Source organism: Malaclemys terrapin, chromosome 2 (genome assembly GCF_027887155.1).
Source record: "Malaclemys terrapin pileata isolate rMalTer1 chromosome 2, rMalTer1.hap1, whole genome shotgun sequence".
NCBI lineage: Eukaryota > Metazoa > Chordata > Testudines > Emydidae > Malaclemys > Malaclemys terrapin.
Window position 1 is genome coordinate 58,124,341 of NC_071506.1, and position 25,583 is coordinate 58,149,923.

The following is a 25,583-nucleotide window of genomic DNA, read 5'->3' on the forward strand; positions in this document are numbered from 1 at the left end:
AAAACTTCATTAGCCAGTAAATTTGTGTATATAGATACAGATTTATTGATAAGTGGTGCACAAGAAATCTAAATGAAGAATGTAGAATGATGGCTTTCAATGTGCAATCTGTTTAATTACAATTTTATAAAGTATATTTTTATCTGTGCCTAGTGTATGGCTCTGCAGACTGAATTTTGCACAACGTTTCACTTAGGAGTAAAACGTTCAGGTGCTTGATCTCTGAGATGAAGCTGTTTGTTATGGATGGATAAAGTTGTCTAGGAATTATTTTTTGAGGGCACCACAGCAGCAGTAAAGCTAAGGGGTTTGGGGCTTGTTAACTGTGCATCCCTGCACTTTCAAACGTTTGGATTCCTTTTAAGTGCAATTTTAACTATGGCTTTCTTTATTTTCTGATACTTTTTATTATTATATTTTTGTAAGGTTTTCCATCCTTTAAATTACTGTTATGCTCTCTTAACTTTAACTCCAGCTTAATTTTTTATCTGAAAATAAATATTATAAATACGTGTTTATTTAATACAACATTCATAGAAAGTTAACAAATATTTTGTGTTTGGAGCATGAGCGCGTTGAGGCTGGTGGTAAATTTCAGAAAGTGGTACACAAGTCATTTTATTGTGTCCACATTGGGAGTTAGTGATATATCATTAGGACTTTTGCTCCTAAATCACTTATGCATTTCTGAAAATCCCACTCTAAAGGTTTATCTACATGGAAATTTTTTCCAGGTATACTGGTATAATTTTATATAGTAATTATATCAGTAAAGTTAAATTACTCCCCCATGTGGACACTGTTATTCCAGAATTTGAGTGGTTTTTTGACTTAGGCCATGTCTACATTAGCGAGCTTACAGTGGCACAGTTGTACCAACACAGCTGTGCTGCTGTAAGATCACTCATGTAGATGCTCAATGCTGATGGGAGAGAGCTCTCCCATTGACATAATAAAATCATCTCAATGAGCGGTGGTAACTATGTTGGTGGGAGAAGCTCTCCCACCACCATAGTGCTGTGCACACTATCACTTATGACAGCAAAATTTATGTTGCTCAGGGGTGGGGTTTTTTTCATAGCCCTGAGCCACATAAGTGGTAGTGTAGACATGGCCTTAGCTTAAATTGCTTCCAAAGTGGCATAAGATAAACTAGAAAAATACACCCCTATACCAGAATAAAAGTATCCACATGGGGAGTTATACCAATCTAACTATAATGCTTTAAATTCACACCACTGAATGAGGCTGTGGGCCTGTGGAAAAAATAGTATGCAATCAATTAATTAAAAATTATATCTTAATGTATATGCATGACGGCCATGGTATTTCCTAATTTTGAGCCCTCAATTTTGCAACCTTAATGTTTTTAATGCAGTATTTTAAATATAGTTTCCTAACTTTCTAAAAAAGTAAACTGAATAAAACTTCCATCATGTGGAATCCTAATGATTCCCACATGGCTTATCAGCAGGATTAGAACTGCCTGCTCCACAGCACAGACCTCTGCCACTTGAGCTAATATAGCAGGAATTGGCAACTTTGGCATGCGGCCCCTCAGGGTAACCCCTTGGCGGGCCAGGCCAGTTTGTTTACCTACAGCGTCTGCAGGTTCGGCCGATCGCAGCTCCCGCTGGCCGCGGTTCGCTGCTCCAGGCCAATGGGGGCTGCAGAAGGGGTGGCCGGCACATCCTTCGGCCTGCGCTGTTTCCTGCAGCCCCCATTGGCCTGGAGCAGTGAACCGCAGCTAGTGGGCATTGCGATCGGCCAAACCTGCAGACGCTGCAGGTAAACAAATGGGCCTGGCCTGCTAGGGGCTTACCCTGACGGGCTGCATGCCAAAGGTTGCTGATCCCTAATATAGTAACTAGTAGCCATAGTAGACTGCCATCCTTTACATGGGTCAGCACTAGAGGAAGATAAGAAACATTTTGACAGTGGGATTCACAGCTAATTGAAAATGAGGGCCAGGGATAACGAGACACTGGAATCCTGGTTCTGAGGTGGCAAGTATCTTAGTGGTTACAGACTCTTCTCCTTTGTCTGCCTCCAAACCTAACCTTTTTGTCCCTGGCCCCGCCAATCTGTTCTCATCCTTGTTACCTCCCTCAAACTTTCACCTTCCCCCTGTTTCCTTTTCACACTTTTATTCCAGTCTTCCTCTTCACCACTTTCTTGCCAGGCAGGCTTCTCTGGGGGAAACATGGAAAGCACAGGAGTGTTTCCCTGCTGTCAGTTTTCTGTGTGTGGCCTGATTGATGGGAGGAGCAATTGTAAGAGATGTATCCTGTTCCCTTCTTGCAGCCCTGGGATGGAGTGGGCTCAGTTGCTCTGTGGGGACAGCAAACAGCAGTTCGGTCAAATACCAGAGCTGAGAAAGGATGGAGCTTACTCAGTGCTGGTGTAAGCTGTAGAGAATTTAGCTGCCAAACTCTAACAAGTCTTTATTGAGCATGTGCAAACAGAGGCTCCTAACTTGTGCAAATATTGGTAAATTTTTGCAAGGATGACAAAAAGTGACACTAGTGTCCCCCCCCACACACACACTTGGCTGCAGAATCTGGAGGTGCTAGAGCTTCTCAATAAAAGTGTTGTAAGATTTTTTAAAAACATGGACAAAACAATATAGTTTTCCTTAATCGTGTTCTGAGAAATGGTTGGACCATTTTTGCAGAAACTTAAAAATTAAGTCTTCAGCAAACACGCAGCATGAGGAGTTTCAACCAAGACAGTTAACATCTAGCAATGTCATAAGGGACTAAAATGGAGTATTATACAGGAAAGTGTTGGGCAAACTTAATGATAGGCTTTTGGTACCTGTATTACCTACAATAATATCCTTTGGGGGTCTAGCAGAAAATTACAGCACCATGGCATTGGAGTAGGGTTACCACCTTTGAAATGCAAAAAGCGGCAATCCCCCCCACAAAGACAAGTCCACCGCAACCCCAACCTCCAACCATAAGGCAACTCCAACACTTTCCCCCCTCCAAATAGCCACTGATAATATGAGAGAGAACACGTATAGATAAGAAAATGATGTTATCAATCTTACTTAAACTCTGGAAGTGGGAACACTGCAGCATCTTTAGCTGGATGTATAAACTTTTCAGATTAGAGATCACAGTGTCAGGGGCAGCTCCAGGCACCAGCGCAGCAAGCGCGTGCCGGGGGCGGCAAGCCGTGGGGGGTGGCCTGTCGGTTGCTGTGGGTGGCGGGTACGCCGAAGGTGCGGGACCGACGGATCTCCCACAGGTGTGCCGTCAAAGGCTGCCTCACTGCCGTGCTTGGGGCGGCAAAATACATAGAGCTGCCCCTGCACAGTGTATTGTGATAATAATGCAAAATTTTAGACCCATGTAAAACAACTCCAGCAAATTATTTTTCTGGCAACTGGCAAATCCATACCAGCCAAGTGGTAACCATACATTGGAGTATTATAGAGGAAAGTATTGGGCAAACTTAACGTTAACCAAACTTAATCATTTGGTACCTGTATCACCTACAGTAATGGGGGAGGGGGGAGAGAAGAGGGGGTTTAGCATAAAAATATAGCACCATGGTATTTATCTAAGAATGAGGAAAAGTAGAGTGGGTACAAATGGAATAGTTTGATGTTTCCAATCTGCATTAAAAATAAAGTTGCTTTTTTAAAAAAAGGTGGACAATTCTGTGTGCTGGGTCTAGAACTGAACTGGCTGTGTGCTCACCACTACAGTACATGCCACATTTTCACAAAGCTGCTACATTTGCTTTTCCACCTCCAGCAAAGGGTGCCTGCGTTTTGAGAAACTCGCCTTTCCATGTTGTGAGCCCCATGGAGTTTGGCTCTTTGCTCGCTGAAGACACTTTTTCCAACACACACACCCCCGCCCCGGCGCGCTTTGTTTTTGTGTGGTGGGGAGATAGGAGCGACGGCTGCTCCCTCCTTGTGGCGAACACTGGGGCCGTACAAACCGGCGCAGAGCCGCTCTCTCAAGTCTCAGCGACTGGGGAAGACGACTCCTTGGAGGAGGAGGACGGCTGGCAAAGGGCCACATACACAGCTCGGCGACTGAGGGGCTTCTTCTTGGGCTGCGTAGGTTTCAACGGGCCATTTCCCCCGCCTCACCTAGGCGCGCTGGGCAACCCCCCGTTCGCGCTGTCCCTTCCAGAGCAGGGCCACAAGCAGCCCGGGGTGTTTCATGGAAAGCATCGGCGCGGGGAGGAAGTTTCCTCCTCGTAGGGAGCCTCGGCGAGTAGCAGCGCCGCTGCCGCGCCGGGGGAAGGAGGGAGGGCTAGACTGCGCCTGGCGGCAGCGCTCCCCGCCCCTCCTCCTCTCCGGCTAGCGGGGGGGAGGCGGAGGGGGAGTTGTGGGAGGGTCTCTCTCCATTGAAATAAACAAGCAGCCAGTTATTAAAACGGGAACATGGCGGCCGCAGCCACAGCTTTATCTTGCAAAGCGAAGGTCAGCGTCCGCGGCAGCCCCGGCAGCCGGAGACATGACTGACCCCGGTAAACACTCCCGCATGCTGCCCCCTCGGCCGGGCTGTGGCTGAGCGCTGCCGCCGCTGCCTCCCAGCCGGGTTGTGTAAGCTCGGGGACCCGCCGTGGCTCGGGCAATGGTGGCGGGGGAGGCACAGAAAGGCAGCTGATGGCAGGGGGAGGGGGCGGCTGCTCCCCCTCCGCAGCGAAGGGAGAGGAGTTTGGGGGGCTGCGGGTGTCGCAGCGGGGTTAGCTCTGCTTCCAGCCAGCGGGGTGCAGTGAGGACTGGTGGTCAAGCAGGGGGGCGGGTTGCACCCTCAGTAGAAATGGGGCGATTACTCTCCCTCTGCTGAAGATGCGGGGTGCAGTGGGGGCAGCTCCCCCTTGGGGGGAGGGGGCGTGTCCCCTTTCCTGGCTGAGCGGGGGGGTGGGGGGCGGCTGCTGTTTCCCGGGCGGCCAAGGGGGTCTAGGACGGGACTGTTCGACCCCCCCAGACACGGGGGTGCCTTGGGGCAGTGCGGGGGCCAGAGGACCGACCGTTCCCTTCCGCCGGCTGGGGTCGGGGTGTATGTGAGCGGCAGGGAAACTCTCGCTGTCTCCCCCTCCGGAGGGTAACGGGGCTGGGGGCTTCCCCCCCCAGTTCCCAGCGCTCCGCGCCCGGCCACGGGCAACTTCACTTCTCTTTAACTTTCTGTGTGGGGGCGTGGGCGCGTGAAGCCGGGCAGCCCCTCCCCGCCGCCGGGCCCCTGCCCTGCGGCCGCCTACGCCCCGGGACTCCCGGCCGCCGCAATGCTGTGTGCGGCGCCGCCCGCGGGGAGGGGATCGCGGGGCCGGGGCTCGGCTGGTGCCGCTCGCGGGGCGGGGCGCTCGCCGAGGGTGGGGATGGGGGGAGGAGGCGGTGACGGCGTCAGTTGCTTCGGCTTGGCACAGCCGCGGGCAGCGGTGGCGGAGCGGGGTGTCCCGCAGCGTGCGGGCCGAGCGGTGGGGGAGGGTGACACTAGAGCCGCCTCCTCCCACCGCTTGCCGGGACCCCGGGTGCGCGCGCGGGGGGCCGGTGTCAGGTTACAAACTGCCACCCCTCTAGATTTGCTGCGTTGCTGGTACTGAGCATGCGCATACCAAGTGAGCACGCGCAGTAACAGCTTGTGAAGCCGCTGGCTCGACACTGCCCCTACTTCGAGGGGCGGAGTCTATGCGGGGGGCCCAATGGAATGCACGGGCCAGTCAGACAGCTGGAGGCAGGGGAGGGGCTGAGGGGGGAAGAGCAGGGATGTGGAGTAGGGACTGGGGTTCAGGCGGTGGTAGAGGGGAAATCGGGGGGGGGGGGGGAGTTACAGTTACCACATGTGCAGTGGCTGCAAAAAAAAAAAAAAAAAAAAAAGAGTGTTGCGGGGGTAGCATTTTCTCTTCGAGGAGGGGACGTCTAAGCTCTGGCTGTCCAGGGCTGTGCTCCTAAAGTCACATTGTGTCCAATGCTCGCACAGGGCAGCACTTCCCTATATGATATGCTGTATTGAGCTGCTAAACGAGACTTGATTCAGTGAAATATTTAACATTGACCTATCTCCACCCACTTACAAATTATAGTTGTCATAGATGTTCTTAGTGTTTAAAGGAATCATTTATTAGTTTATATGGCTGAATAAAACCTCATATAAATTCACAGGCTTGTTTTATCTGCTGTTCTGATTGCCTGAATGGGACTGTTTTTTTCCTTGCAATACACTGTAACTAGAGTTTCACTCCTTTAAGTTGTTTAAAATGTTGTTTTTCTTTTTCTTTTTCTTTCCTCATTTATGTTATTTAACATAGTGGAGATAGATGGCATTGTGTTATTTAATGTTTTTAATAACTAATCATTTAAAGTATTAATAGTTGCTAGTAGCTTCAGCAATCGTATCTCAGTGTTTCTACTATAGCACTTCCTCTTTGTATTATGACAGCTCTTAATTCTAATTTTTGGGGGGTTTTTTAGTACACAAGTTTATTCTTTGGGTCATATGACATCAGTGCTGACTGATTTCCTGTGTTGATGTCAAAACTTCTTCAGTTTCCTTTAATCTAACAATGGGGATTGCTTTTATCAACATTGTTTAGCCTATCTATCCAGCACTCTTGTCCTCTTTCATGAATCACCATTTTTGTGTAGAACTTGATTCCCAGATAGTCACTACAGGCCAGATTTTTACAGGTTGGAAGCATCTAGATGCGTTTGAAAATCTAAATTTAGTTGCCTAAATACTAGGGCTGGCAATTAATTGCAGTTAACTCACACGATTAACTCAAAAAATTAATTGTGATTAAAAAAATTAATCACAATTAATCACAGTTTTAATTGCACTGTTAACCAATAGAATACCATTTGACATTTATTAAATATTTTGGATGTTTTTCTACATTTTCATATATATTGATTTAAATTACAACACAGAATACAAAGTGTATATTATTTTGATTACAAATATTTGCACTGTAAAAATAAGACATAGTATTTTTCAATTCATCTCATGTAAGTAATGTAATGCAATTCCTTTGTCGTGAAAGTGCAACTTGCAAATGTAGATTTCCCCCCCCCTTACATAACGGCACTCAAAAAACCCCAAAACATCCCAGTGTAAATCTTCAGAGCCTACAAGTCCACTCAGTCCTACTTCTTATACAGCCAATCGCTAAGACAAACAAGTTTGTTTACATTTACAGGAGATAATGCTGCCCTCTTCTTATTTACGTCACCTGAAAGTGAGAACAGGCATTGACGTGGCACTTTTGTAGCCGGCATTGCAAGGTATTTACGTGCCAGATATGCTAAACATTTGGATGCCCCTTCATGCTTCAGCCACCATTCCAGAGGACATGCTTCCATGCGGATGACGCTCATTTAAAAAAAAAAAAAAGTGTTAATTAAATTTGTGACAGAACTCCTTTGGGGGAGAATTGTATGTCCCCTGCTTTGTTTTACCCGCATTCTGCCATATATTTCATGTTATAGCAGTCTCCGATGATGACCCAGCACATGTTGTTCATTTTAAGAACACTTTCATAGCAGATTTGACAAAACGCAAAGGTACCAATGTGAGATTTCTAAAGATAGCTACAGTACTGGATGCAAGGTTTAAGAATCCGAAGTGCCTTCCAAAATCTGAGAGGGACAAGGTGTGGAGCATGCTTTCAGAAGTCTTAAAAGAGCAACACTCCGATGTAGAAACTACAGAACCCGAACCACCAAAAAAGAAAATCAATCTTCTGCTGGTGGCATCTGACTCAGATAATGAAAATGAACATGCGTTGGTCCGCACTTCTTTGGATTGTTATCGAGCAGAACCTGTCATCAGCATGAACGCATATCCCCTGGAATGGTGGTTGAAGCATGAAGGGACATACAGGGCCAGTGCTACCATTAAGGCAAACTAGGCGGTTGCCTAGGGTGCCAAGATTTGGGGGCGCCAAAAAGCGGTGCCCCCATTTTTTTTTTTTTTTTTTTTTTTTTTACAGCGTTCCTATGCCCCCTTCCCGAGCATGCAGTCGCCGCTCCACTTCTCCCACCTCCCAGGCTTGCAGCGCCAATCAGCGGTTTGGCGCCACAAGCCTGGGAGGGAAGGAGAATTAGAGCAGGGCGGCGTGTTCGGGGAGGAGGTGGAGCAGAGGTGAGCTGGGGTGGGGAGCTGCCACACGGAGGGGGGACACTTCAGGGTGGAGGGGGGGTGCGGAGCTGCCACAGGGCTGGGGGCGCAAGGTGGAAGTTTCGCCTGGGGCATGAAACTTCCTTGCACCGGCCCTGGGGACATATGAATCTTTAGCGCATCTGGCTCGTAAATATCTACAACAGTGCCATGAGAATACCTGTTATCACTTTCAGGTGACCTTGTAAACAAAAGTGGGCAGCATTATCTCCTGCAAATATAAACAAACTTGTTTGTCTGAGCGATTGGCTGAAGAAGAAGTAGGACTGAGTTGACTTGCAGCCTCTAAAATCTTACATTGTTTTATTTTTGAATGCAGTTTTTTGTACATAATTCTACATTTGTAAGTTCAACTTTCATGATAAAGAGATTTCATTATAGTACTAGTGTTAGGTGAATTGAAAAATACTATTTTGTTTTTTTACAGTGCAAACACTTGCAATAAAAAATAAAGTGAGCACTGTACGCTTTGTATTCTGTGTTGTAATTGAAATCAATATATTTGAAAATGTAGAAAACATCCAAAAATATTGAAATAAATGGTATTTTATTATTGTTTAACAGTGAGATTAATTGCAATTAATTTATTTAAACGCTTGACAGCCCTACTAAATATCTTTTAAAAATGTGGCATTTGTTGCTTTTTGGAGAAACTAAAGTGCCTTGTCTCCACTATGTTTTTACAGGGGGATAGCTAATGCATGGTAGTTATCTGATGCAAAACCACACTTTTTCTTAACACTAAGTACACAGACTGTAGTGCAGACTCAGATGTTAAATTATCCATTATTATTCATAGCTTGACAACTTTGATACTGATTGTGTTGCTAACACTGCTCCTTTGCCATCAGATGTATTAGTGTCTGAATGTCTGCAGCCCCACATTTGTGTGGGTGTCATGGAAAATCAGTTAAAGCATTTGAAAATAAAGGAATTAAGAGGCTTTCTCCCCATCAATTTCCTTTATTACCTTTGGCCTGACAAAATTTCAATAAATGGTTTAAGGAGAAATTTTTAGATGATCTTGCTCCTTCTTTTTGTCCTGCACTGGTCAGGATATCTTTCATGAGCAGGAGATTGAAGGCCTGATAGTGTCATGGTAGATCCTGCTGTGCACACACAGAGTATTGGCCTATCTGTACATTGATCCTCACTATGAGTACAGTAATGCATACAAAGTCCCATTAGAATTAACCAATTGAGCCATGTATTTGGTGCTTTAACTGTAAAGATTCCTCTTTGATCTCGGCCTCTACCTGCTTGCTAACCACACATGTTCTAAACCTTATCTTGTACTACTCATGTTCTCCCAGGAAAATGTAACTTATAAACACAGCATTTGTTATGTTTACATCTTTTTTGCATTATGATGGTAGTATTAATCAGTCCGTTATTGCGATACCCAAAAAGGTGTGCCACAGTATGATAAGCTGCAACAAAAGTGTTTTCAGCTCACTTAGAACATTGTGATGTTGTGTCTCAGCACACTTGCATTGTGCAGGGCTGATCACCTGACCCAGAAACATCCATAAATAGGGAGTGGCAGTTACTAGACATGCTCTGTATTTGTGAAGCTGTATAGGATGTTTTCATTGTAGGAAAGCTGCTTGGCAGGTCACTCCCTGTTTACTCACCTTATCGCTGAGGTAATCCGATCTCAAGAGGGGGAAATGTTTTAAATATATCTGCTGATGACAGCCCTGTGACATCAGTGACTGATCAGTGCAAAAGAATGCACGTGCACACTGAGGGATGGTTTTGCTGACAATACTGAGAAATATTTTGAAAAGGAGGAGGATGCTGAAAGTCTTATGAACATCTGAAGAAGCTGGGCATGTGTGTTGTATATTATGGCCGCATTATAGAATGATAGAAATGTAGGGCTGGAAAGGACCTTGAGAATCCAGCCCCTTGTGCTGAGGCAGTAGGAAGTAAACCTAGAGCATCCCTGACTGGTGTTTCCAACCTGTTAAAAACCTCCAATGATGGAGATGCCACAGTCTCCCTTGGCAGCCTATTTCAGATATTAACTACCCTTATAATTAGTTTTTTCCTAATATCTAACCTAAATCTCCCTTGCTGCAGATTAAACTCATTATTTCTTGTCTGATCTTCAGTGGACATGGAGAACAATTGTTCGCAGTCTTCTTTATAAAAACCCTTACCATGTTTGAAAACTGTTAACAGGTTCCACTTCAATCTTCTTTTCTCAAGACTAAACATGCCCAGTTTTTAATCTTTCCTCATAGATTGGGGTTTTTTGTTGTTGTTTTTTTAACCTTTTATCCAGAGTGATTCACGAATAAGAGAAGAGGAGGGTTAGGCTATGCATATCTTGCTTGCTGGGCCCGATCTGGGCAGGTGTTCTCAGAGGCTGTGTACTGGATCGGGTCCCATTCAGAATCTGACTGGAGGAGGAGGAGGTGGTGGTGGACACAGTACCATCATCTTCCTTATAACTTCTAGATCAGTAGTTAGAGAACTTGCCTGAAGACTCAGGTTCAATTCCAGGATTTGAACAGGGGTTTCCCACATTCCAGGTATGTGCTGTAACCATTGGTCTGGAAGTACAAGGTGGGCTCCTCCTCAAGCTGTTTTGTGTGGAGTTAGGCACCTGTCTAGCTCATTCTCTCAAGAAACAGGTTAGGCACTTAAGCCACCTAACTCCAGGAGAGGGGTTCTCATTCGTGGATGACCAGGCAGAGCTAGGTGTCTATTTGCAGTGGGGACTTAGGCTCTGAAGGGGGTAAGGGGGTGGAGTTTAGCACCCTCTGGTCAGCATCTCCCATTGGCTGTCTTAGGCAGCTTCCTACCTAGTAAGCAGGCTTTTGAGATCCCACTCTCAGGTGCCTCTCTCTCCCCACTCATTGTATAGGGGGTTAGGCACCTAACTCAGGATTTGTGAATTGCAGTGGTGTTCATGTGACTTTCTTGGTGCCTGAAAACTAGGTGTTGTGATTCCGAGTGTTCAGTGCTTAAGTCCCTTTGTGAATCTAGCACCTAGGTCTTTTCCTCACTGCTAAAAAAGATGATTTTGTTTAACAAGGGGTAACTGAGGGAAAAGCTCAGTAAGGAGAAAGCACTCAGTTTTAGCAGTGAGGAAAAGGCCTGAGAAAATGTCTTTGGAAGACAATCCGAGGGCAATATACTCATGTTTGTGCCAAAGCAGCGAAATGAAAATTTTGTTTTGAAAACTTGATCAATATGTGTAACAGTGATGATGGGGGAGAGTCTGTATAAGGAAGAATGGTAGATTTTCTGCCTAATAACTTTTGTTAAAAAGGTATTCATAAGTATTTCAAATACCTTTTTACAATTCTTTACACTAGTTTCAGTGTTTTGTATATATTAGATGTTTAATTACTGTAGGCCATGCGGTTTCTAATCTATAATAGAAAAAGACGAATAAAGAAAAAACAATACTTTTCTTCACGGTTTTACATACAGTAGCCGTGCAGTTTAACTCTGTAAAATGCTCTTGCAAATGACAAAAATACCTTTATTTATGTCCAAATTTAAAATATACATTTTAAAATGGTAGTAAATTGTGACTGGGTTGCCCTGAAACATCAGAGTTTGCTACCTCTGGAACAGAGGATGAGGAAAGGCAGAGGCAGCAAATTGTGGCAGGGCAACAAAAAGAAGACCTAGATTTAGTAATTGCTACTGGTAACAAATTGTGACGGTAGCAGTTGGTAGCATTACATCTCATGCTGTGTTCCACTGTCCTTGCCTCTGGGCCCCTGTGTGTGTGTGTGTGGAGTTACCTCTCCCACGTTCACTCAGCCACCTTAGCCCCAATGTATGTGGAAGGGTCTGATAGGGGGTTGGTATCTAGTTCCTTCCCCCCTGCATGGAGGACCCAAGTGTGTGTGTTTAAACCCTACTCCACCCATTCCCTAGGGGACCCTGTGAGCTAATGTAGATCCCCCTCGTACCCCTGCTTTCCAGAGAATCCTGTGTGAGGTGTAATTAGAGCCTGGTCTTTATGTGCCCCACTACTCATGGGCCTGAATATTTCTCCCTAGCATAGAAATCACATGCTTCTCTTTACAGAGAAGGGTAAGTGCATTTATAAGTTCAGCTCACTCCTACCATAAGCAAGAAGCCTGCTTAAGGATATTGGAGTCTTAGAATTTTGTTTAAAAATCAACAAGATTGCTAGCCAGCACCAAGTAATAATGATAGCAGATTCTCAGCATGTTAATATATTTACCTTTATCCATAGTATGCATACAAATGCCCCTCTATATACATGCAATTCAGCTTTTAAAAAGTTCTACTTGCCAAAGGTGAATTCTTTATTCACCATTCCAAAAAAAAAGTATCCTTATCTTTTGGATTTTTTGTCTTTTCTTTCTGGTAAGGGGCAGGCAAGTAGATTTTTATTCTGGGCTAGCAAAATTTCATGACATTTTGAGGTTTGGCTCTAGCTACACAAATATGTCGAGAGCTATAGCAATACAGTATTGCCCAAGTAGAGAAACAGTCAGAGATTTTCCTCATCTGAGGGTAGTCTGCCCAAATGAAGGAACTGTTTTTACCTGAAAATTGTTTTGCTTTTGTTTTTTTGTTACTACTGTCTCTGAAGACTGTCATCATTTGTTTTATCTTTGAATTTTTATCTGCTGAACTCCTTATATAAAATCAGCTCTAGCTTCGTGGTTGTTTCCAACTTGATGGCAGAGGTGGGAAACATATTGAGAGGCAATCCCAACGGTTTTGAAGGATTGCTGGTCTGCTGCATTGGCCAACTTTTTTTTTTGAAGTGTCCATGTTTGACATCATTGATGATGTCAGAGCTGGTGCTAGGCATAAGCAGACTAAGCAATTGCTTAGGGCCCCAAGCAGCTCCAGGGGACCCCTATTCACTTTTTTTTTAGTATGTGTTGTGCGGGGGTGGGGGGAAATCTTACTGCTTAGGGGCCTCAATGGGCTAGCACCACCTCTGGATAATGTCAGATTGAGCTAGGATTGCCAATTCTGATAGGACATATTCCTGGAGGTTTCATCACATGACATAATATTTAACTGAATATTAATCTTTAATTCCTGGAGATTCCAGGACAATCCTGGAGGGTTGGCAACCCTAGGCTGAGCCTATTGTCCTCAAGGATTTTCTGTTGTCTTCTTATGTGCACACAGCTGTGTAGATTTTCATGACCAATCTGAATGGCAAGCAGTCGGTCACTTGACCAAAATTAGATTGTGCTATTGCCCGACTTGCACAGCTTTTGGCTGATGGACTACAGTGAAGGTATCGCACACGGGGAATGCATATATATATAATACAAGGTACTGACACCCTTCCCCACTCCCATTCCCGTTGAGTGGATTGTAGGGGTTAATTCCACAATATTCCTTATATTAGTGGGTGAGCAGAGAGAAGAGGAAACTTGGCCAAAGATACTGTGGCAAATTACTGTTTATGAAGAGTGCCATGGTGTCTTTAATGTTAATGCAGCCAATCTCGGTGATGTAAGGTCTCATTCACAAGCCCTTATAAAGAGAGTCAAACCACAGAAATGTTTAGAAGAGAACTTTTTTTTTTTAACAAAATAAGTATCTTCTCTCCAATCTCATAAATATTTAAATAAGTGAGTTCTTTATTAATGTGGGGTGAAACGTGGCCTAATCATCTTGTGGATTATACTATTTATTATTGTGGTTGCTTGTTCACTTCAAGTAAAAACCTTGAGGAACCCTCAACTTCCTGTTTTCTGAAGCTTTAGGTTAGACTTTGCCTTTATTTGGCAAAGAAAGGAATCTGTATAGTCCTAATGTTGCATGACTGCCTTTGCACTCTATGAAGGCCCTTTTGTAAAAAGGCAATTTGTAAATCCCTTTGGGTTCGTTAGTACACTGTGCTGCCATCTTTAGTGCCTGAAACTCAGGTATTTGAGGAAGGAGTGGTTGGTGTTTTTTTTTTTTTTTTTTTATAAGCATGATGCTGATGGATAAAAGAATGTAGTTGGAAGCCAAAGCTGTTAAACATAGAGCCATGATATATAAGGAGAAAATGGTCAAAGATCAGTTGCACACAGGAAAGTGACAGGTCGCTAGGATTTGTCCAGATCTAATGTAGCATACTAATTACCCTAATCCTATAGACTCAAAAGGGTGTTATTAAAGAATAGTGTTTATATTTTTATCACTACTTGCGATGCAGAGTGTGCTTTATAAACAGGCTGTGAAGTTCTATGGAGAAAGGTAAATTTAAACTGTCTATAGTCTATATTCACAACTTGCCCCCAACTTTAAAATAAAACGGAACAGGCTCTGCTCCATCTGCAGTGAGCACAAGTTACTCTGCAGCAATAACAAAGTCATTTAGAAAGACAGCTGCTACTACAATGCCCACTGTCTTCTGCTCTTTTCATTTGTTGATGATGTCACTGGCTTATTGACAGAAGCTGTGGTACTGCGCTAAACTGGAGCACTTGCAAGAATCCTAGATGAGAATTCCTGAGACTACAGGGGTTGCTCAAATCTGAGCCAGGAGGAAACTCTGTTCATTCATTTTTTAAAATCAGTGTTTGCTAAATTGAAATAAAAAACAAATTCTCTTTATTTTCTGAGGAAAAGATTGTGCATTGAATAATGAAAAGGGTGGTTGGATCAAACTCATGTTTGTCATGTTATTTTTAACTTAATGCTTTCACTGTCATTGGTTTCTCAAAACAATAACCTAAAAATACAATCAAGTCTCAGTGTAGTATTTGCAGAATTCTGTGCATTTCTCTCTTCACTTCGCTATTTTCAATACTCCTGATCAGACATGCCAAACCCGTGAAAAAAATGCAGAAATTGGGCTTGTTTTTGGCTTAATTGGCTTGTGAGTTGCTTGTTGGCTAGTTTTTTGGCTTGTAGCTTGTTTGGCTTGTAGCTTGTTGTATAGCTTGTTGCTTCTTTTTTCTTTTGATCGGCTCTTGGCAAGCAGGGACAAGTGGGGCAGAGAGTCAGGGGTACACAGCTGGCCCAGCATAGTCCCAGACTGCATGCCAAGGGGATCTAGTTACATAGTGTTGGGGTTCTTAGGGATTGCCTTGTTTGGGCCTTGTTTTGAAATGTGATTAGCTTGATTTTTGGCTTATTGTGAAAGTCGGGGTGCTTATTTACCGCGTGAAAGTTGGCAACTGTGCTCCTGTTGGCAGATAGTAAGTCCCTTAATGCATAGCTGGGGGATGGAGAGAGGGAGAAAACTCTTGAGCATATGGAGACATCCAGAAAAAGATGTGCATCGTCAGCTGTGATTCCATTGTGTGCTTGCAGACACGATCTGAGCATTTCTCTTCTTGGGAATTGCAGTCTTACAGAAGAATTCTTTGGCTTTTAGATGTCAAGATAATGAAGCTTAGGGTAGCAAATAGCTTGCAGATTTAACAGTGGATAATACAATTATCAGAACACTTGCTGTGCATTAAAACAGTATTTTTAGCAGATGTAAATAATATCTTAGCAAGTGGTAAAATGGAGTACAGTGTGGATAAAAGATAATTCATATTTGTTTCAACAGTAGGTGTATTTTATTAGCTGTCTACTCATTTCACTACAGTTAATGGTTTGTCAGCACTATTTCCATTGCACAAATACACCCTATATTTAATGATTCAGTAGCTTAGCTGTTTACAATCACATCAGGCAAAAATGTGACATGTAAAATGACATCCTATGTAGTTTGAGAAATTTGGTGTGCGGGATTAAAAAAAAATGCAGGTTTTTAGCTGTTGTCCGTTTCAAGGCAATCTTGGGCAGTTTTTGCAAGGTCAAAAAGAATTAATTTGAGGAAGTTAATCCTTTATGGACCAAGGGCTGGATCCCTGCAAATACTTACTATCCAATGTTACTCCCATGAGTATTCTCACTCAAGTCATTTTGTTGGTTGTTATATTATTATTATTATTTATTTATTATGAGATAGTGGAGAGCTTGAAAAATAGCTATTGAATATGCACAGATCCTAGCATGTATAATTTTTGTTCACAGCTATGACTTTTTTTTCAGTTTATTTTTTAATATACTAGATGCCATTAGAATTAGGACTTTAAAAAATCTATTTTTCAGAGTTTTATGTAAGTAATTTTGGCACAAATTCCTTTGAAAAATGCATTATTGCTTTTTTAAAGCTTAAAATAAATTAATTTAAATGTTTAAAGCCACATAACATACTAACATCATTTTTTTCCTTTAGAAATAAAATGATACAACTGCATGACCGTCTTGAATTTTCTTAAATGACTTCTATAACAAAATCTTTTATTAGTATAATCACTAGCTGATCTTACTTTTATTTTGTTCTCATTTTGGCAATTATGAGTGACAGAAAATGTTACTATTTCTTAAGTGAACTCAGACAATTTTTGTTCTGAAAAGCCTTTTTATGTGTATTTTTAGATTAAAAACATAACTTCTGCAGTGCCGAATTATATTTTTTGTATATTATTAAACTTGTTCTCTGGAACAGATAATTTATATTGTGCTAAAATAATACTCCAAAATATTAAATCTATATTTATATATAAATGAAACGGAAAGAGTTTAAAGATCATAAATCAAGGGACAAATCAGTATTAAAGATACTGATTTATTCATAAGTCCTACATAGTACAGATGACATGATCCTCTGTTAGGGAGCTTTAGAACATTGTGTGAATTTACATATCTTATGAGCAGTAATTTATTTATTTAGCGTTTGCGTATTCAATAGCGATAAGACTCAGAATGTGGGCCCGATGGTATGGAAACTATGGGATTGCACATTCTTCGGGTTACAATATCTAGATGCGTGTGGATGGACAAAGAACAGTGTGAACCCTGAAGAAAAATAATTTACACTGCACCAAACTGAAAATTTAAAGATAAGTAGCACACAGAGCCTTTTCACCTTTAAGTTGCTGGATAGAATACATCCCTATGTGTTGGGGACTGAGATTCGTTATTTTGATGATTCTTTATTGAGTGTAAAATGTTGTTGCTCTTGGTGGGATTTCGACTGGGAATATCACAGTTGGCACTCTTAGCGACTGGTTCAGTGGGGAAGTCCAGGATTGAAGAATGTTTATGGCAGGGGTAGGCAACCTATGGCACAGGTGCCGAAGGCGGCACGCGAGCTGATTTTCAGTGGCACTCACACTGCCCGGGTCCTGGCCACCAGTCTACGGGGGCTCTGCATTTTAATTTAATTTTAAATGAAGCTTCTTAAACATTTTAAAAATCTTACTTACTTTACATACAACAATAGTTTAGTTATATATTATAGACTTATAGAAAGAGACCTTCTAAAAACGTTAAAATGTATTACTGGCACGCGAAACCTTAAATCAGAGTGAATAAATGAAGACTCAGCACACCACTTCTGAAAGGTTGTAGACCCCTGGTTTATGGAGACTGAAATAATTTCTTGCTTATTAGGAATTAAGGCATATGTTATGGTCGCTCGCACATCTGAACATGCTGTATTTCTGCTGTGTGTGAATATGGGACTTAGTATTTTAGTTCTGTCAATATGGCACCTCTAGTGTGTACTACATATTAATTTTAAACACGCCCACAAAAAGCAGTTTAGTGTGTCAGTTGTTTATTGCCTACTAATGATATTGGAGGTACTTGTTTTTAAATCAAATGTTCTTAGAGAGAATCTTGGTCTGCAGATAAGTTTAATAACGTATTTTTCCACTAACTTTTTGTCATGGATGTTCTCACTAGCTAATGGATTCATCGTTATGACAACAGCACGATGAGGTAAAAGTGGGCCTGTGAAGAGAAAAGCTCTTTTAAAAAAAATGTTTCAAGAGGATGTATTCTTAGTACTCATGGAAGTGAGAGACTGACAATACTGTCTAGTTTAATGGGAGACACGTGCAAGCTTGTCTACACAACTCTCCCGTTTTTGCCCTGTAGCACCTCTGTTATTTCTGTCTTTGGGCCTCTCACCAGAAATTTCAAGACATACTGACTGAGTGCTTATGTTATACAGATATGTCCACAAATATGTGCATGTAGACCATCAAAATCATTTTGTTACACTTGATGCACAAAATTAAACTTGCGTCTTTAGAGATGAAAGGCTAGCTCACCTGTTATTTTCATATCAGAGTCTCCAGCACAAATTCTCTGACAAGGAAAAGGTTATGAGAATGCTATAGGTAAACAGACTTTTTTAAAATTTATTTCAAGACTTTTTGAAAGTGTTCTCCAGTATGAAAGTTCACTTTAACTCAATCTTTTTTCTTGTAACTATTAAAGTCAGGACTATAATATTTTAATTTTTTAGTGCCAAAATGTTAGGATTTTTTTTTTTTTGAGGGCTGACCTATTGATTCTTTAATTACTGTAAAGATACTGTAGCTCTAATTACATAGTTTTGTTTTAATTTTTTGTTGCTGTTAATGCTCATGTTGCAAGAGTCTGAAGACTAAATGTATATTACCAAAGATAGAAATACTTAATTCACTTCTCTTGCCCACTCAAGATGGGGATCTCTTCTGGGTGCATCTCTGAGAGGGATAGTCATTCACTGTCTTGTTCTCAATTAAGCAGTAGTACACAGAAGTTTGATGATAATTGTTTAACTGGTGGGTCACTGGGGGAAAATGCACCTTCAGCCCTGCCATATGTACTTGGTGTGTAATGATGTTCCATTGTGATTGCATTGTGCATGGAAGGGATATTGCCGCTTGAGTGGAAGAGTTGTTCAAAATGATAAAAATGTGTAATATTAGCTACACCTGGGATATATCAGCTATGTTTTGTTTTCTTGTTTAGCTTTAAAAAGGTTTCCCTGGGATAACGAGATGTCCTACCGAGTCCCTCTGCCCAGTCATGGTATCTTTCACCTCAAGTTCAAATACAGCCCTGGCTAATGACTGAAAGTTTACCACTGTTCTTAGACTGTAAGGTCTTCAGGGCAGATGCTGTCTATTCATGTGTTTTGTACAGTACCTAGCCTGTCTTCTTCTTCTGTGTCTGTACAGCATCTAGCACTGTGGGAGCCTGGTCCATGACAGGGGCTCTAGGTTGCTATAATATACACGTAATAATAGCACAAAGGGGCCCTGATCCTGATTGTTGCCTTTGAGAACTACCGTAATACAAACACTGAATTCAAATTTAAGAGCCGATGAGTCACCTGTTCGATATGAATTGGGTGGTTTCCATCTGGTTTTCTTGAGACGAGTTTCTGCGTCCCAAGAACCATCACCACAATTGACAGTGGCATCTTTGTTTGCAATTCAGTATCTAAGTCAAGGAATGGATGTGCAAAGATGCTAAACTTTCCTCTCCCTCTGAGAAATTGTTTCTCCTCAACAACCTATGTTGCAGTTGAGACACATTGGGAGGTGAGTTGGTGCGAATATGTTCATACAGTACCTATTCTCTGGCCAACAAGAGAATTTCAGGCTCCACGCCTAGCTGACACTTTTCATTAAAATTAACTAATTCCATATTTTTTAAATTATCTTGAATGCCCCAATTACATTTCTGTTCTGGAGCACAAGCTAAGTGACTAGTTTCTACAAAATTTAAGTTGTGACGATAACCTTCCCATTGTGAGCCTTTCCATCAAGTGTTGTTGTAGTCTTCAGACAGACAGCTCCCATACCTCTGCTATTTCTCATAACTTTGCGAAGTGGGACAGATTGAATTTAATAAATACTGGTCAGTTCCACTGCTGCTATTTGGAACCACATGGGCTGCAGTGAAGTTGTCAAGAATCAGGTTAATTTCACTTTGCTATGAAGAGCAGAAGAAGATGGTTCTGGATCTATTCAAAAAAGAGAAGATGACCCAAAAATGACTTTGGAGGAGGAGAGTAATGGAGAACATTCCCTTGTATTCCCCCCACCCACACCTTGTAGCAGCCAGGAAGCTGGGAAGAGAGTTAGAGTAGCAGATCTCATCCCCTACAAAAATCAGGAGATTGACTGGTGATCGTGTTCAAGGGAAGGTGGAGAAGACATCCTCCTCTACCTACACCATCCTTCTGGCTACAGAGAGAACCTTCAGATGAAACACTTCTATGAAAAATGGAGTTTCCCAGCTAGGTTTTAGGGACAGCATCCAGCACTCTCTTCCGCTTTCTCAGTGGTTGATGACTGGAGCTGTAGTAGGTGTCCCTGGACCTGCCTCATTAGGGACAGACTAAACTTTGCTATCTGCCTCTGGCTTGTAGCCGTCTAATAATATTTTTCAAATGTTTAAAGATTAAAGTCATTTTATCTTTGCACCAATCTTCTGAACCATCTCTTCTCCTAGTTGTATTAGTTGTCACTGTAAAACAGGGTTATAGATAATTAAATCAAACCAAACTTGTTACTCAAGCAGGAATGAAGACAAACTTAAAGTACCACATATTTGTGTTCTCTAGTACCAACATGCTTTTTAAATGCTGTAGTGAAAATATATGTATCCAAAACACCTACCAAATTAATTGCAGTGCATGTAAACGTATTGTCCAGATTGTCATCTATTCCTTGGTGATAGCTTCTAAGAATGGCCAATTACTGGGTGATATACCACTTGTGAGTGTAAAAAGTTTAAAAAGTTAAAAGTTTATTTTTAAAAGGTGAATAGGACCATCATCAAGAATGTAATTCTTCCCATGGTCTAAATACCATTTTTCTCAAAGCACTTTTTTTTTTTTTTTGGTTGGTTGCTTTTTGGGGGGGGCGCCTTACATAAGTCTTAGAATATAGGTGTGCACCTTTAATTCATACTTCTGTTTTTTTTGTCAATCAGAATGAGAAGTAAGGGTAGTATTGGTGTGGTGTAAATGCTTCTTTGGTAGTTTGTTTGGTGTGTACAAATGCCATTTGGTCCTCAAACAGAATCTGTTTATAAAGGTTATGTGGATGATAGAGTGAAGTTAATAAAAAACGGTTACCTTTCTGTAACTGTTTTTCAAGATATGTTGCTCATGTCCTTTCCATTGTAGGTGTGTGTGCTCACTACATGCACCAATGCCAGAAGGAGGTTTGGGTGCAGGAGTCTACCATGATCCTGTGAGAGTAGCTCCGGGCGGCTGGGAAGTGGACACGGGACTGCAATGGCCAGGTCTATGAGCATGCTGAACCAATGCTGACGAGGCCATGCTGGGGCAATCATAATGACCCATGCCTTGTCCCTCTTGATTTTCGAGAGGACTTTGTTGATAAGTGGAATTGGTGGGAAGGCATACATCAGGTCTCCTGACCAAAACAGGAGAAAGGCATCAGATAGTGAGCCTCTGCTGAGGCCTTGGAGGGAACAAAACTGATTACGCTTTAGTAGTGAATTTGTTGTATATAGTTGTTAGACACAGTAGAGACAGAAAAGCTCGCCAAAGCAAGGAGATGTCCCAGCACCGTCACTGGCGGTAAAGGAACTGAGGGAGGTGGAAGCTGGCAGCGCCCCTTATACTGGCACATGTGTGCCACTCCAGAGGTTCATTAGTAATCTCGGTGGACTCCAGGGAGATTACTGATGAGCCCAGGATGCTGAGTAACACATACCGCCTCCACAGCCGCCCCGGAACCTGCATGGAGCATAGCAATAGCTCAGGCTCTTCTTCCGGAAGAGAGAAGAAGAAAAGAGCTTTTGAATTTTCGCAGGGTGGCTTGGGGTCTGCGGCGGTGAGGTGCGGCTACGGGGACTCCAGCCAGCCTGGGGCTCCTCTGAGCAGGTTGTGGCTCGGGGCTCTGGCTGGCCTAGGGCTCCTCTGGCCCCAGGGCAGGGAAGGGGAGGGAGAGGCAGGGGGTCCCGGGACTCTCCCCATGGAGGGGAGAGGGGGTTTCAGGGCTCAGGCTGTGGGGGGCATGGCAGGGGGCCTCGGGGCTCCAGCCATGGGAGGGGGAAGGGGGTCTTGGGGCTCTGGCTGCGGGAGGTGGGGGTGGGGTGTGGGAGTGGAAGAGGCGGAGCCGGGGTTTAGCCTTCCCAAAGTGGGGCTCCATCTGCTGCCCATAGACATGAGCAAGTACTCCAAGAAGAATATTGCACCTCCTTTTCTCTGAAAGACTGGGCACTGCTTTGGTACAGAAATGCTTGTCCTCTGTTCTCCTGGAATCTAAAGGCTACTGCAAATGCATATTTTTTCATTGGTTGGCTAACTGTAATGCTTCCGTCACTCAGGCCAGAAATGTTTGCTTTAAAGTGGACTTTGAAGAGTGGAGAATAACTGAGTTTACTGAATGTGGATATAATTTTCATGAAGTTTAAGTTTTTAATATTGACTCAAGGCTTTTTTATAATAGTTCCTATTTTTAGAGATTTAGACACTAAGTTTGTTTAAAAAGCAAATCAGACCAACAAATAAAGGAAGCAGTAGCTGACATGGAGATTTTCTACACTGATTTGGTAAACTCTGCTTCAGGTTCTGATTTTTAAGAAAGGATTAGAGATCTGATATATGTGAGGAACAGCTAGTTGAGAATTTTGGTTATCCTGGACTTATTTTCACAGAAAATAAAGTACACAGGGTTCAAATTAATTTTAACCTATTAGTTGCTGTCACCATGGGTTTGCATGCAGTCAGCAGTAATTCCTGTAAAGGGAATAGTTTGTGTATATGGAGTAATTCAGACAGCTGCACAGGTTTATACGATGATCTCTGAACCAGATATTATACTGCAAAGTTTATAAAGTTCACTTTTTCAGTTAATGATCAGTATATTATGTTAAACATACTGTAATAATGTAATTTCAATTTCTCTATTCAAAAAGACTAACATTTCTCTTTTACTTTTGTTTATAGCACACTTGAGATGTATCTGAGTACTGAAGTTCACACACACACACATGACCTACAGAACTGATTTGACTGCCTCACTGAGTCTTGGTAAGTTATCTATGAACTATATACATTTAAATACTGTTGTTACAGTTATAGCTCCTTCAGTAGAGAATTTGATGATCAAGTAATGAATTTTTATATGAATATTTAGGGCTCAGACATAAAAACACTTGTCTTAGATAACATACAAACTAATTAATACAATGCGAGTAAGAAAAGAAAATTTCAGAGGCTCATTTTGTGAAAATATTTTTGGCTGGACTACTCATGTAAGGACTACTCACAAGAGCGTAGGATCCAGGATGAGTTCTGTGTTGGGAAAGAAAGTAAGCAAATATATGCTGAAGCTACTCAAGCAGTAGTATATTTTAAGATTAAACCAAATAAATACTTTTATCATCTACCTAATGGACTTTTTACTTTCCAAATGTGTGGTCTTTCTTATAGTAAAAGGTTATGTTGCAAAAATAGAACTCTTTCCTCCTACCAGCACTAATAAACTACTTGCATTGTGGCTGAAACAAATATAATGACAACCAAACAACTAATTGATCAGGAATGATATACCTGTCTGAATCCATTCACGAGAAGGGATAATACCTCTGACAGTGAGTAAAAAGAGACCTCCTGTAGCTTGTTTTAAATTGATGATAATTTTGTAGTTTAACAAAACTTAGCAGCAGAAGATAAATACTATATTTTATTTTAGGCTTGTTTAACGTAAGAAAGGTACTCCATACTAATTTAGAAGGTTCTGTATAAAATCTAGAGGTTTTTTTTTTTTTTTCTTTTTTTCTTTTTGTGTGAGATCCCATTCAGGATTCCCATGAAAATATATTCCCTTTAATGCATTGTAGAATGACTTACTGAAGACTAATTATAAATGTGCATTTTTGAGACTTGCACATATTTAAGTATGCAGGTAGGTAGTTACGCTAAGTAACAGGGTTCTTAATGTGTTTAGCAGTTTGGAAAACATTGAAAAATTATGGGCTAAAATATGTATATCTGTGTCGGGTATCTTTTTCTTCTTTTACAGTTATATTATGCAAATTTTGGAGAGCAAAAAGAATTTTCCTTAAAATAAATAAAGAAAAGTGGATATTTTTTTGTTCTTTATCGTCAGTAAATGAAAATACCACAAAGATTAAAATATACAAAGACTAAATGGATTGGATGCTACCTCTTTTTTGCTTTTCTTAACTATTTATTTAGTCTTTTATCAGAATAATTCTTAATTCAGACTCATTCAATGAAAGTTTATAATCTGATATTCAATTAAATCGTATAAACATATATTAACCTGTCTTTCTTCATTTAAACAATTGTACCACAAATTGCAGAACGTAAACTGTGTGTTTCTAGGAAGCTCATTATTAATTTGATATGCATAATTGTAATATGCAGGTCACAGTCTCTCTGTCGACAGGAAAATTCTGTAATACATCTATTTTCCTAAACATTTTGAGTAGTGCTTTCCCTCATTTCAAAAATCAAAACAATTAGTAAGTGAAAATCTTAAAGTATGTGTGGTATTTTGCAGTTCATAAAAAGCTTTATGGTAGCATAATTTATATACCTGGTATTGCAACCATTTATGAGCACCTTCTTTCCAGGGGGATATACAAATTCTGGAGAAGATGTATAATAAATTGGAATAAAATAAAGTCTACTAATTGTTCAAAGGTATAAAGAATCTTTGCTGTGTTTTAATTAGAAGTTTGAAGAGGAGTATATGAGGATCTTATTGCAGCATATATGTATAGAGATTTAGGTTTAAAAAAAAAATCAAACGAGACAGTAGAAGAACACATGACCATTCTTTGACATTAAAAATAAGTGAGAAGTTTTGTTTTTATCCAAATATGATCAGAATTCTCTGTTCTTGGTAGTAGAAAAATCTAGTTTACTAGTATTCAAGAAAAAATAAACAATTACTTGTACACCAGTGGTATATCAAGGTTGAATTAGATGGTTAGCTATAGTGATTTTCACACAAACAGGGTTAATATGATTGCCTAATCTGGGGTCTGGAAAGAAATTTTCTGCAGGGCATATTGGCAGTGACCACAGGGCCTTTCACCTTTGTTTGAAACTCTGAGAAGTGATCTTCTGTTAAGATTAGACGGGTGCATCCCATTGATCAGTTTCCAGCCATTGGTAGTGGGCATTGACCTTTTTGTTTTTTTTGTGATGTGCAAATGATTGTGATATCATAAATTTAACACTTTGACGTCTCTGTAAAATCAAAGAAGATCAGTTATTGAAGTGTTAAACTTATTGTTTTAAAAAAACCCTGTGAATAGCAAAAATATAAATTAAGTTAATGGGAAGCAGATTGTTTAAAAAATAAATTATAGTTTTAAATAATATACAAGTCTGTCTCCGGTTCTGAGCATACAGTCTCCACATATGTAAAACTCACATTAAATTCAATGGATTTGTTGCATGGGAGCAGGTGCTGTGCAACTGAGCTGCTTATTGTGTGGTAGAAATGTGGATATGAAATATTATATGTGAATCGGACTGTTCTAAAAGATAAACACCTATGTTTGAGATCCTCTTTCCTTACGTAGCTACATTAAGATAGTTACTTTTAACTTTTTAGTTTAAAATGAATTAAATGAAAAGTATTTTGGAAATAAGAGGATAAATGGAAACTAACTTAACCA

At 41.4% G+C, this 25,583-nt stretch overlaps 1 protein-coding gene across 3 annotated transcripts in view; it reads left to right on the forward strand.

Moving 5' to 3' along the window:
* The first annotated feature begins 3,836 nt into the window (after positions 1-3,836).
* The window catches only part of NCOA2 (nuclear receptor coactivator 2), a 262,494-nt gene continuing 240,747 nt past the window's right edge, over positions 3,837-25,583 (forward strand). For 2 of the 3 annotated variants that reach the window (XM_054017500.1, XM_054017499.1), the window contains exons 1-2: positions 4,390-4,494; positions 22,873-22,956. The gene's annotated coding sequence lies outside the window, so the exon portion shown is untranslated. Of the gene's footprint in view, positions 4,079-4,389; positions 4,495-22,872; positions 22,957-25,583 lie in introns of those variants that run through there. The other variant, XM_054017501.1, reaches the window with a different exon arrangement.